The 12,190-nt window shown below is 54.3% G+C and overlaps 1 long non-coding RNA gene across 1 annotated transcript; it reads left to right on the top strand.

The window, feature by feature from the left end:
- The first annotated feature begins 1,581 nt into the window (after nt 1–1,581).
- LOC115306103 lies at nt 1,582–4,205 on the top strand. The gene is made up of 4 exons (XR_003915185.1): nt 1,582–1,699; nt 2,453–2,683; nt 3,021–3,173; nt 3,848–4,205. It is a non-coding gene; the product is annotated as an uncharacterized LOC115306103 (long non-coding RNA).
- Nucleotides 4,206–12,190: the final 7,985 nt, after the last annotated feature.

Here is a 12,190-nt window from a genome sequence, read left to right as displayed (position 1 = left end):
GGTGGATGGGTGGATGGGTGGATGGGTGGGTGGATGGGTAGGTGGATGGATGGATAGATGGGTAGATGGATGGATGGGTGGATGGATGGGTAGATGGATGGGTGGGTGGATGGGTGGACGGATGGGTGGGCGGGCAGGTGGGTGAGTGAATGGGTGGGTGGATGGGTGGATGGAAAGGTGGATGGGTGGGTGGGTGGATGGACGGGTGGGCGTGTAGGTGGGTGGGTGGATGGGTGGATGGGTGGGTGGGTGGATGGATGGATGGGTGGACGGATGGGTGGGCGGGCAGGTGGGTGAGTGGGTGAGCTCCCTCACGCCCCTCCCATGTGGCCCTTCCTTCCCATGCCTCAGCCCACCACACAGTCTTCTTGAAGAAGCTCTAACTTCACTCCTGCCTGTCCTAACTCACAGAGCGCCTAAGGACACCTTCTGAGTCACCTTAGATGCACCGTGAGGCCTCAGGCAGACCTAGCTGCGTGATTTGTCAGGTCCCAGGCAAAATGAAAACACAGAGACTCCTGTTCAAAAAGTATTAAGCATTTCAAGATGGTGACAAGTGAGCGTTAAAACCAACTGCGGGCTTTTCTGCTAACTGGCTGTTGTGATGGCATGGGTGACGCACCCATGAAGCCGGGCCTGCCTTGAAGGCCTTGCTAAGTCTGCCCCGGAAGGGCCACCCACTCAGGTCCTACAAGCCTCAGGAATTCTGTGCTCCATCCCTCAAGACCGCACCCCGCTTCCTGCCTCTGGGCATCTGTTCCCACTGTTCCCACTGTGTGGCTCGATGCCAGGAAGGGAGACGGGGTAGAGCAGACCTTGACCTGACTCTGCTGGGAAAGTGCTCAGAGGGCCTCTGAGTTCCGGCTCAGCTGTGGCCCTGCCCACCTTCGTCACCGTGGCAGGCAAGGGCCGGTACCCGCCTCCCCCACATGTCCACGTGGGGGCCTTTTTACAAATCTGCGATATGATTCACATATACTAGAACACGCGTCCTTTTCAAGTGTACAACATAGTGGTTTTCAATATACACACAATCCGTATCACTGCTGTGTCATTCCAGAACATTCCCCACACAGTCTCCGAAAAGAAACCCAGAGCCCAACAGCAGCTCCTGCAGCCCCTGTGGCCCCTGGCAAGCCTGTGCCTTCTGTCTCTGTAGATCTGCTTGGACATTTCCTATCAGCAGATCCCAGCCCCATTGTGGCCTTTTGTGTCTGGCTTCTTTCGTTCAGAATGTTTTCGAGGTTCCTCCATGTTGGGGGGCGGTCAGGGCCTCATTATGGCCGCATCTTCCACCATGTGGCAAAACTACCTTCTCGAGGATGCTTGCAGCGCTTTCACAGGTCAGCTCCCTGGCTCTCACTCTGACCTTGACCCTGAAATACAATCCTATGCCTCTCTCCTTTCCTATCTGGAAATTTTCCACTTAGCCTTCAGAGTCCAGCTCGGATACCACCTGCTCCAAGAAGCCTCCCCAGATTTCCCGGAAGAGACTGATAACCCCTTCTTCTGGGTCCTCCTGCAGGGTCGGCTTCCGGGACGCTCTACCTGTTCTAAGGACGCCTCCCTGCCCCCACTCCAGATCCGGATATGCACTTGAGTCCCAATCCACAGGCCCCTACTCAGCCAACCTGCCAGAACTTCTGTAGAATGGGAAAGAGGGAACAGGGCTGGACGCTAATCGCTAATCCGCAGGCAGGTAAGCTAATTGTTTCCTTGAGATCACGCTTTTGATGGGAGGGGAGGAGAACTGGGAAATTCGAAGGAGGGGTGGGGCGAGGTGGGGTGGGGACACGGAAATGACAGGCGTGGAGGGAGGGGGGGCAGGAGTCGCGCCCTTGCAGGAGCCAGCTTCTTCTTAAAACGCCCAGTGGCGTCCACTCCCTAGAATTTGTGCTTTCCGTGCAGGAGGCTCGGGGGACCTGAGGGGCGCTGCAGCCCCCTCCCCTGCGGGCCCGGGTGCCCTGGGAGCCCCCGGGCCAAGGGCGCGGTCAAGGTCCCCGACACCCCGCGGAGCCGGGGGTCCTGGCGGCGGTAGAGGGTCTGGGGAGGGGCTCTTGCCTCCTGGTTGCCCCCTTCCCGCCTCCCCTCTCCTCTCGCTGCTCTCCCCTCCCCTGCCTGCCCACTACCTCCCTGCTCGCTGCCACTCCCCTCCCAGGCCACCTACGGCTCCATTTGCGTCCTAGGATCGGTGCAAGATAAGGGGGGAGGGGGCGGTAGAGAAGCGGCCCGGCAGGAGCCTGAGGACAAGACTCGGGCTCTGAGTGGGGGGCGTGGGCAGGGGACGGGGCGGGGGACGGGGCCCGCCGCTGCCCGCCCCTGCCCGCCGCTGCCCGCCGGATCTCCTGCCCGCCGGAACCCCGCCGGAACCCCTCCGGAACCCCCTGGGCAGAGGTGCTCCCAGCGCCCCCCGGGCCGGGCCGCCGGCTCGCCGCTCAGATCCCTCTTTAAGTTTCCAGATGACACAGTTAAGGCGCGTTCCTTGAGAAAACGCTGAAGGGTCAAATAAAACGCTTCACAGAGCTGCCTGGCATCCCGCCCCGACGCTCTGCGGCGGCATCTCCCTTCCGCCCTCCGTGCTGCTCTCCGCGCCCTTCCCGCCGCCCGCTCACAAAATGGAAGTCGTGGGGCATCGACGCGCGTTCCTCTGCGTCTCCCGGCGTGACGTTATTCCTTCTCCCCGGTACGCGCACTGTCTCGGGGATGTACGGACGCGGCCCAGAAGCCCCCCCCCCCCCCCCCCCCCCCCCCCCCCCCCCCCCCCCCCCCCCCCCGCTCCGGAAGGAACCGAAGCTGCCAGCTGTGTGTTCTCTCAGACCTTTTCGCTTCTTACACCAACCTTGTATACGTCTGGAGATGCAGTTTACTTCAGAGATCCCTTGTAGGGCGATCAGATTGGGTTGTATGTAGGTTCTGGAACTTTCTTCCCCCCCTTAACAGAGGCTTCCTCCTTTACCGCTTTGGTACCGCACAGCTCAAGTGCTCCTTTATTCATTTCAAGCCTTCTCTGTTGTTTATAGTTTGTTTGGCTCCCTCTATCCAACCACCAGCCCAGACATGCTTCTTGAGCACCTGCTGTGTGGCCCGCTTTGTCCGGGCTGGGGAAGTACACGAATGAGCCGAACAGGTGCTACCCTCTGGGGGCTCACTCTCTAGAAGCACAACGCATGTAGGTAAGGGGGGTATTTTATATCTTGAACAGGGAGTATGTTCGACTCGCTAATATGGTTCAAATATCAAATCAATATATATTTTAATATTTTATGTTTATTTATTTTAAAACATTTTAAATGTTTTATTATTTATTTTTGAGAGAGAGAGAGAGAGCGAGCGAGTATGAGCAAGGGAGGGTCAGAGAGAGAGGGAGACACAGAATCCAAAGCAGGCTCCAGGCTCCGAGCTGTCAGCACAGAGCCCGACGTGGGGCTCGAACCCATGACCCATGAGATCATGACCTGAGCCGGAGTCAGACGCTCAACCAACTGAGCCACCCAGGCGCCCCTAAAATCAATATTTAGAAAAAATATCTAGAGGGGTGTCTGGGTGGCTCAGTTGGTTGAGCGTCCGACTTCGGCTCAGGTCATGATCTCGTGGTTTGTGAATTCGAGCCCCGCATTGGGCTCCGTGCTGACAGCTCAGAGCCTGGAGCCTGCTTTGGGTTCTGGTTTTCCCTCTCTCTCTGCCCCCTCCCCCCGGCTGTTTCTCTCTCTCTCTCTCTCTCAAAAACAAATAAACATTCAGAAAAAAATTTTTAAATATATGGAGAGAAAAGTCTGACCCCCTCCCTGCCTCCTCTGACACACAGGTAGATAAACACACGTTTATGCTGCTTTTGTTCTCCTTCCAGAATTTCCTTATAAAAATCCAAGGGGGATAAACAAGCAAATTCAGCAGGGATCTCACTCACCAGGGAAATGCAACCCAAACTACAGAGCGATATCACTCCTGCCCGTCAGCACGGCTACAATGAACAACCCAAGAAGCAGGAGGCTTGGCAGGAGGTGGGGAGGGGGCCTCTTACACCGTGGTGGGGGCGCAAACTAGTTCGGCTGATAATAGCTCCACAAGGGCAGTAGCCTAAGTGTCCATCACTGATGAATGGATAAAGAAGACGAGGTGTGTATCTACAACGGAATGCTAGTCACGAAAAAAGAATGAAGTCTTGGGGCACCTGGGTGTCCGACTTTGGCTCAGGACATGATCTCCCAGTCTGTGGGTTCAAGCCCCGCGTCGGGCTCTGTGCTGACAGCTCAGAGCCTGGAGCCTCCTTCGGATTCTGTGTCTCTCCCTCTCTCTATCCCTCCCCTGCTCACGCTCTGTCTCTCTCTGTCTCTCAATAATAAATAAAAATGTTCACAAAATAAAAAAAAGAAGAAGAATGAAATTTTGCCGTTTGCAAGGAAATGGATAGGGCTGGAGAGTGTTATGCTAAGTGAACTGAGTCAGAGAAAGTCAAATACCATATGGTTTCACTCGTATGTGGAATTAGGAAACAAAACGAACGAACAGAGGGAAGGAGAGAGAGAGAGAGAGAGGCAAATCAAGAAACAGACTCTTAACTCAGAAAACAAACTGACGGTTCCCAGAAGTGGGGGTGGGGGAGGGGAGGGGGAGGGGTGAAACAGGGAGCAGGAATGAAGGGGGGTGCTTGTGCTGAGTCGGGGTAATGTATAGAAGTGCCGAGTCACCATGCTGTCCACCTGAGATCACACTGTACGTTCCCTCCCTGGGATTTATTTATTCGGTTAGTTGGCTGTTTGGCCGCCCGGAGTTTGTCTTCACTGGGTGCAAGGCCCGCGGTCATGCTGTCAGGAAGGCTCCGCGTGCCCTGGCGGGTGGCGCAGGTTCCCTCCACTTTCTTCTGGGTGTTTTGCTGTTTCGATATAAAAGAGCCCCAGGGCTTCTGCTTGCAGCAGCCTGCCCCTCCCTGGGGAGGGGTGGGGGGAAGGGAGCCGGTTTCTGATGAGCCCAGAGCCTCCTGAGGCCTGGGGTGGCCACTCCACTCGGGGCGCCTTCCCCGCGGCTGCCTGAGCCAAGTCACAGGTGACCGGTGGCCCGGGGACCCCAGCACGTAGCCGTGAGCCGGAGGGTGGACATCTGCAAAAGCAGCTGACCCACTGGCCCCCCGGAGACGGGGGCGGCGAGGACTGGCTCCCCAGGATCCTCTGCACGGCTGCGCGGTGCGTCCTGCAGGCGGGACCCGGGCGGTGCCCGTGGTGGTCATGGCCGAGAGCTGGCCGCTGCAGGGGCCGCCGTCCTGCTGTCGCTGGTGGGAACGTCAGTGCGACCCCTCGGGGCCATCCTAGATCACAGGTGGCGGGGACAGGGGTGCTGGACCACAGAGCCACTTGCAGAGGAGACCGCCCAAGGCTGCTCCGCGCCTGGCGCCTCGGGTGGGAGCGAGGAGTCGGTTAACTAACAGGGGAGGGGGTGCCTGGGGGCTCAGTGGGTGAGGCTGTGACTCCTGATTTCAGCTCAGGTCATGATCTCAGGTTCCAGCCCCGCATCAGGCTCCTGGCTGAAGGTGTGGAGCCTGCTTTGGAGCCTCTCTCCCTGCCCCCCGCCCCCGCCCCGCCTGTGCTCTCTCTCTCTCTCTCTCTCTCTCTAAATAAATAAACTTTTTAAAAAATAAATAAAAACTTTAAAAAATCATGACAACAGCAAAGAAACGAGAACGTGTCTTCCTTCTTTCTCATGTAAAGGGAAGCGTGCTGTGACCAGTATGGCCCTCTGTGTTTGTCACTTAAAAATGTCCTGCTCCAGGTAGCTGGGGGGCTCAGTCCTCCAAGCGTCCGACTTCGGCTCAGGTCATGAGCTCACGGTTCATGGTTTGGGCCCCGCGTCGGGCTCTGTGTGGACAGCTGGGAGCCTGGAGCCTGCTTTGGATTCTGTGTCTTCCCTTCTCTCTACCCCTCCCCTGCTCACATTCTGTCTTTGTCTCTCAGAAATAAATAAAGATTGAAAAAAACAAGTGTCTTGCTGTTATTTTCCTGCAGTTGCATAGAGAGCTTCCTTGACCTTTATATATTGTCTGAAGGTACGTGATGTTCCATCATATAGTTTGTTTACCATGATTTATTTGTGTCTCGTGACATTTGGGGTTTCCCAGCTCTTGCTTTTTCAACATTGCTGCAATGAACAACTGTACAAAGGTCAGGTCTTCTACCTACAAGTCTGTCCATAGATTAGAATCTCAGGGTTGTGGTAACTGGGTCAAGGCCAAATGTGTGCACGCTATTGACGGATATTACTGAATTGCCCTCTGTATTAAAAAAATTTTTTTTATGTTTATTTTTAAGAGAGAGAGAGAGCGCGCCCAAGCAGGGGAGCGGTAGAGAGAGAGGGAGACACAGAATCCGAAGCAGGCTCCAGGCTCTGAGCTGTCAGCACAGAGCCCGATGTGGGGCTCCAACCCATGAACTGTGAGATCATGACCTGAGCTGAAGTCGGACGTTTAACCGACTGAGCCCCCCGGGGGCCCCTGAATTGCCCTCTGTATTAGTTAGAGTTCTCCAGAGAAACAGAACCTATAGGATATTACACACATATCTTAATACAAGATAGAGATTTTTTGTAAGGAATTTGCCTCATGCAGTTATGGAGACTGACAGGTGCTAAAGGCTGCACTAGGCTGGAAACGTAGGCAAGCTGTGGGTATAGTTCCGGAGTTGGAAGGCCAGGAGGCTCAAGACCTAGGAAGAGTCAATGTTTCTGTTTGGGTCTGAAGGTAGGGGGAAAAAACCAATGCCAATTCCAAGGCACTGAGTTCCCTCTTAGGCAGTTAGGAGTTCCTTCTTAATCGGGAGAAGTTCTTCCTCTTGGGTTATTCAAGCCTTCAACTGATTGGACGAGGCCCACCCACATTAGGGAAGGCAATCTGGTTTACTTAATCCACTGATTCAAATGTTAATCTCATCTAGAAGCATCTTCACAGACACACTCAGAATCATGTTTGACCAAATATCTGGGCACCCGTGGCCTAGTCAAGTTGACAAATAAAATGAATCCTCATATACCCTCCTTGGACGGATCGCGGTTTGCCCTACCCCCAGCTAGTCGTGGGTGAGAGCAGTGTGTCTCCAGGTCTCCCCAAAGGTCCAGGTGTTGGATTTCCCCCAGTCTAAGTGACTCCTGATGTCTTAGTGCCGGTTGAATTTGCGTTTTTTTCCATTATGAGTAAGGCTCTCTTTTCACAGCCGCGGGGGCCATTTGTACTACTTTTCAGAGGACTGCTCATGTCCTTTGCCTATTTTTCTACCAGCCTGTGGGCTTTTTCATAGACTGAACTGAACAATAACTTTTTTAACCAGCAGGTCTTTCTTTTTTTGTGTGTATTTCTTTATTTTGAGAGGTGGGGAGGGGCAGAGAGAGGAGGGGGAGGGAACCCCACCTCCCGCAGGCTGGGCGCTGTCAGCATGGAGCTTGAGGTGGGGCTTCATCCCAAGACCCCTGAGATCCTGATCTGAGCAGAGATCGAGAGTCAGAGGCTCCACCTACTGAGCCACCAGGCGCCCTGGCCAGCGTGTCTTTTTATCACGAGCATCATCGAAATAAAACTCTGCACGATACAATTCATCCTTCTAAAGTGTGTATTTCAATGGCTTTTAGTACAGTTACAGGACTGCGAAGCCATCACCACAATCCAGTTCAGAACAATTTCACTGTCCCCCGAAGGAAGCTCTGGCCACCAGCGGTCACCCGTCCCCGCCCTCCGGCACGCCTCGGGGGTCACCCGTCCCCGCCCTCCGGCACGCCTCGGGGGTCACCCGAACCTGCCCTCTGGCACTCCTCGGCCTCGGCAGGCAGCTAGAAACGTCCTTCTGGTCAGCGTGGAATTCGTGCTCTGGACGTTTCATGCAAATGAGATCATACAATATGTGGCCTTAAAATTTGTTAATGTTTATTTATTTCTGAGACAGAGACAGAGACAGGGTGTGAGTGGGGGAGGGGCAGAGAGAGAGGGAGACACAGAGTCCGAAGCAGCTCCAGGCTCCGAGCCGTTGGCCCAGAGCTGGATGCCGGGCTCGAACCCACAAACCGCAAGATCATCCCCTGAGCTGAAGTCGGACCCTCAACAGACTGAGCCACCCTGGGCCCCCCCTTTGTGGCCTATGTTGGGCTTCTTCCATTTAACGTAACGTTTGGAGGTTCATCCATGTTGTAATCTGTCCATTCCTCCTCGTGATGGACCGGGTCCCGCTGTGTGGATAGACCTCGCGCTGTTTTTACATTCGTCGGTGGAGGGACACTGGGCTTCTTTCCACTTCTTGGCCAAGCGCCATTTCACATTCCCAGCAGCAGTGTGCGAGGGCTCCCCCTTCTCCCCATCCTCACCAATACTGGTTATTTCCTGCGACTTTGCTTACAGCCGTGGTTCCAGAGGGAATGACAGGCCCCAAAGGGAGTCACCTGTGCTGAGCTCCACTCAGCAGACGGAGGCTTACCACCGAACTGCTGTTTTGGCCTTTCCAGAAGGGGAATTTTAATGTTTTATTTATTTTTGAGAGAGAGAGAGAGACGGAGTGAGCAGGGGAGGGTCAGAGAGAGAGGGAGACAGAATCCGAAGCAGGCTCCAGGCTCCGAGCTGTCAGCACAGATCCCGACGTGGGGCTCGAACCCACGAACTGTGAGATCGTGACCTGAGCGGGAGATCGGATGCTCCACCGACTCAGCCACCCAGGCGCCGCCCAGAAGGGGAATTTTAAACCAATCGGGCTGCAATGTCCTGATCAACACTAGAGGGAAATAGGTTTAATAGACCCCCGAAGGAAGGTAACCTTGCCTGTGGCAATCCACGGCTTTGCTGGAAACTTCTGTTTTCTGTTTTCTTTTCTTTGCCCCCTTCTGCCTGTAACTACCTTCCATTTTGTACAGCTGCTCTGAGCTCCTTTGTATTTCCGAGGCCCAACGCTGCCCAATTCATGAGTCATCAAATAAAGCCACTGAGACCTCACAGCTCAGCGGTGCTTGCCGCTGCCGCCCTAGCACGCATGGGGACTCATCAGGCCTTGGGTCTGTGGGTCTCCGATGGCTGACCTGTTTGACAACTTCGATTTTCTTTTTTTTTATTATTTTTAATGTTTTATTGATTTTTATACAGAGAGAGACAGAGCATGAGAGAGGGAGGGCAGAGAGAGAAGGAGACACAGAACCGGAAGCAGGCTCCAGGCTCTGAGCTAGCTGTCAGCACAGAGCCCGACGCGGGGCTCGAACCCACGAACGTGAGATCTGACCTGAGCCGAAGTTGGAATCTTAACCGACTGAGCCACCCAGGCGCCCCGACTTTGATTTTCTTATGAAGAGTGTTCTCTATGGTTAAATCTACTTTCTTTTGTCGCTTCCGAATATTAACTCGTAGAGAAAATTGTTCCCACTCTAGGATTATATAGAGATTTCCCCATATTCTCTTCCGGTGCTTCTATGATTTCAGATTCTACATCCCAAGCCTGGATCATTTGGATCCTTCTGGCAAATATACATCGGCTCCTCCCCCGTGCCCCCCCCCCATGCATGTCCTGGCACCCTGTGGGGACAGAGTCTGAGAAGGTGGCCAGGAAGCCCACTGTGAGGAGATGACATTTGCACAGGGACCAGAGGCATGGCAGGTGAGCAGATCTGCAAACACAGGGGCCTGAGGGTAGGAAGCGGCTTGGAGCAAGACCAAGGTGGCTACAGGCGGCAAGAGCCCAGGACCACAGAGATGGTTCTAGGGAACTGCCAGGTGGGATCTTGGTTTGGGTGTAACGGCAGGGGACTGCTGCAGGTAAGACCCCGACGGCTGTTTACTCGATAAGATTAGACCTAGAAAGGTTACGGGCAATTCCTGTGTTTCAGCTCATCGCCAACCGTTCTCCAAAGAGGCGGGACGAAACTTCCCCTTCCCCCTTCACTTTGTTATTTCGATATTATTTGCTGTTGAATTACATATTTTTGAAACATGCTTTGATGATGACATAGTTTGGTTTTTTTTTTTTACATTTTTTTAAATGTTTATTTATCCATTGGGAGAAAGGTGGGGAGGGGCAGAGTGAGGGGAGAGAGACTCCAAAGCAGGCCCCGCCCTGTCAGCACAGAGCCGGATGCGGGGCTCGGACCCACGAACCACGGGACTTGACCTGAGCCGAGATCAAGGGTCGGATGCTCCTTTCAAACACTCTCCATGGGGAATCGGCCTGAGGATCCTTTGCTCGGGGTGCCCCCCCCCCCATGCTGGATCATAAGCCCCAGGAAAGCCTTGCCTGGGACCCGGGTGGCCTCTTGTCAACTTCTAATTGCTTGGAGAAGCCCCAGGGTCGCCTGGTCACCCCCCTGCACCCCAGGCAAAGACCAGTCTGCTTTTGTGGCAACTGTACAGTGCCCGCCATAGGGCTACCGCGTACGTGTGGATTAATTCCCCTGTCGCTGGGCGTTCGCGTTTATTCTGTCTTCGCTGTGCATCAATGCAGCTCCGATGCACGGCCATGCACGTACGTGTTTCTCCACACACCTGATTATCTTCTTTTTAAAAAAATTTATTTTTATGTACCTACTTTGAGAGGCAGAGAGAGCGAGCCACGAATGCACCAGCGGCAGGGGAGGAGCAGAGAGAGGGAGAGAGCACCCCAAGCAGGCTCCTGGCTGTCGGCGCAGAGCCCGGGAACCGAGGGATCCTGACCTGAGCCAACGCCAAGAGTCGGAGGCTTAACCTGCGGAGCCCCCAGGGACCCTCTGATTCTCTTAAGACAAATTCTTGTAACTCCTTAACCAGACTGGAGTTTATCGGTGGTAATGCTTTTGAAGCCAAATCTTCTTCATAAGGCTTGCCAAGTATGCCATTCAGTCTACACTGGATTTTCTTTCCAAACTGTTGAATCTTTCACACACACACACACACACACACACACACACACACACACACACAGAGCCACCTCTCCAGGGGTGGCTCAGGTGGTTCTGCTGGGAATGAGCGCTGGCTGTGTTTGGAGAGGGACTTCTTTTTTTTCCTTTAAAATTTTTTTAATGTTTTTTATTTATTTTTGAGAGACTGTGCGAGCAGGGGAGGGTCAGAGAGAGAGGGATACAAAGAATCCAAAGCAGGCTCCAGGCTCCGAGCTGTCAGCCCAGAGCCCCGACGGGGGGGTGGGGGTGGGGGGTGGGGGGGGTTCCAACCCACGAACCCAGTGAAATCATGACCTGAGGTGAAGTCGGATGCTGAACCGACTGAGCCCCCGGGCGCCCCTGGAGAAGCAGTTCGGAGGCTGAGAAGGAGACAAACATTAACGCTGAAGGGTTGGCCTTGGCCCCGGGGGCTCTAAGGGGTCCCGCCCCTACAGGCCTCCCTCAGCCGTTGGCCACCCTGAGCCTCTGCGTCAGGGCTGGCGAGATACCCGGGGTCAACCTCAGCAGCCGTGCCTCGCAGCGGCCGGGGTAGTTCCGAGGCGGGTGCAGGGGAGAGGCGGGCCTGGGGCACCGAGCACTGGCCACCCCACAATAGGCCTCTTTGGCCTTTGGGTTGCTTTGAGCTAAAAGCCATTGAAAATCAGCAGATTCAGGAAAAGCTCTAAAAAACCAGGCACAAGGGTTTTTGTAAAGGAAATTTACATTTATAAAGGCAATTTCCATTTGTAAAGAGTGTCCCACCCCCAGGGGAAGTGGAGGGCTGGGACTTCAATCTGCCCGAGGAACCCGGCTTCCCGTTCTCTCCCCGTCGAGGTCCCACCAGGGCTCCGACACCCCGCAGCCCAGATCCCCGTCCCTCGCTTTCAACCCAGGTTATTATTATGATTATTAGAAAATGGCATATTTAAGTCCAAACTCTGCCCCCGTGCTGGGTCACTCAACCTTGGGGGCTCCCATTTTCGTGCGCATTTAGTGTGCACGTTAATACGCTTCTGTTGGGTGCCCCGCCTTTCATCTCTCTCTGGCCAGTGCCACTCCCAGGGCCCCGACCTTGGAACCCACGAGATTTTTTCCCTCCCCCACAGGCACTGTTTACCAAGAAATGCATCCGACATCATATAACACTTAGCAGAGACAAAGGCATTGAAAAAAGTCAGGAAGATTTTGCCATAAACTGTTCCCTTTTAAGAAAGATGTGCATTTGAATAATGATAATAAAAGTGAACTTTTTCTTTCTTCTTCTTTCTTTTCTAAAGGACACCACGGGCCCCCAAGGGAGTCCCTTCATGCAGCGGCCAAGACTTCAGACCTA

The sequence above is a fragment of the Suricata suricatta genome, chromosome 11 (genome assembly GCF_006229205.1).
Source record: "Suricata suricatta isolate VVHF042 chromosome 11, meerkat_22Aug2017_6uvM2_HiC, whole genome shotgun sequence".
NCBI lineage: Eukaryota > Metazoa > Chordata > Mammalia > Carnivora > Herpestidae > Suricata > Suricata suricatta.
The sequence above is the reverse complement of the archived record's forward strand: the minus strand, read 5'-3'. Positions and strand labels throughout refer to the sequence as shown.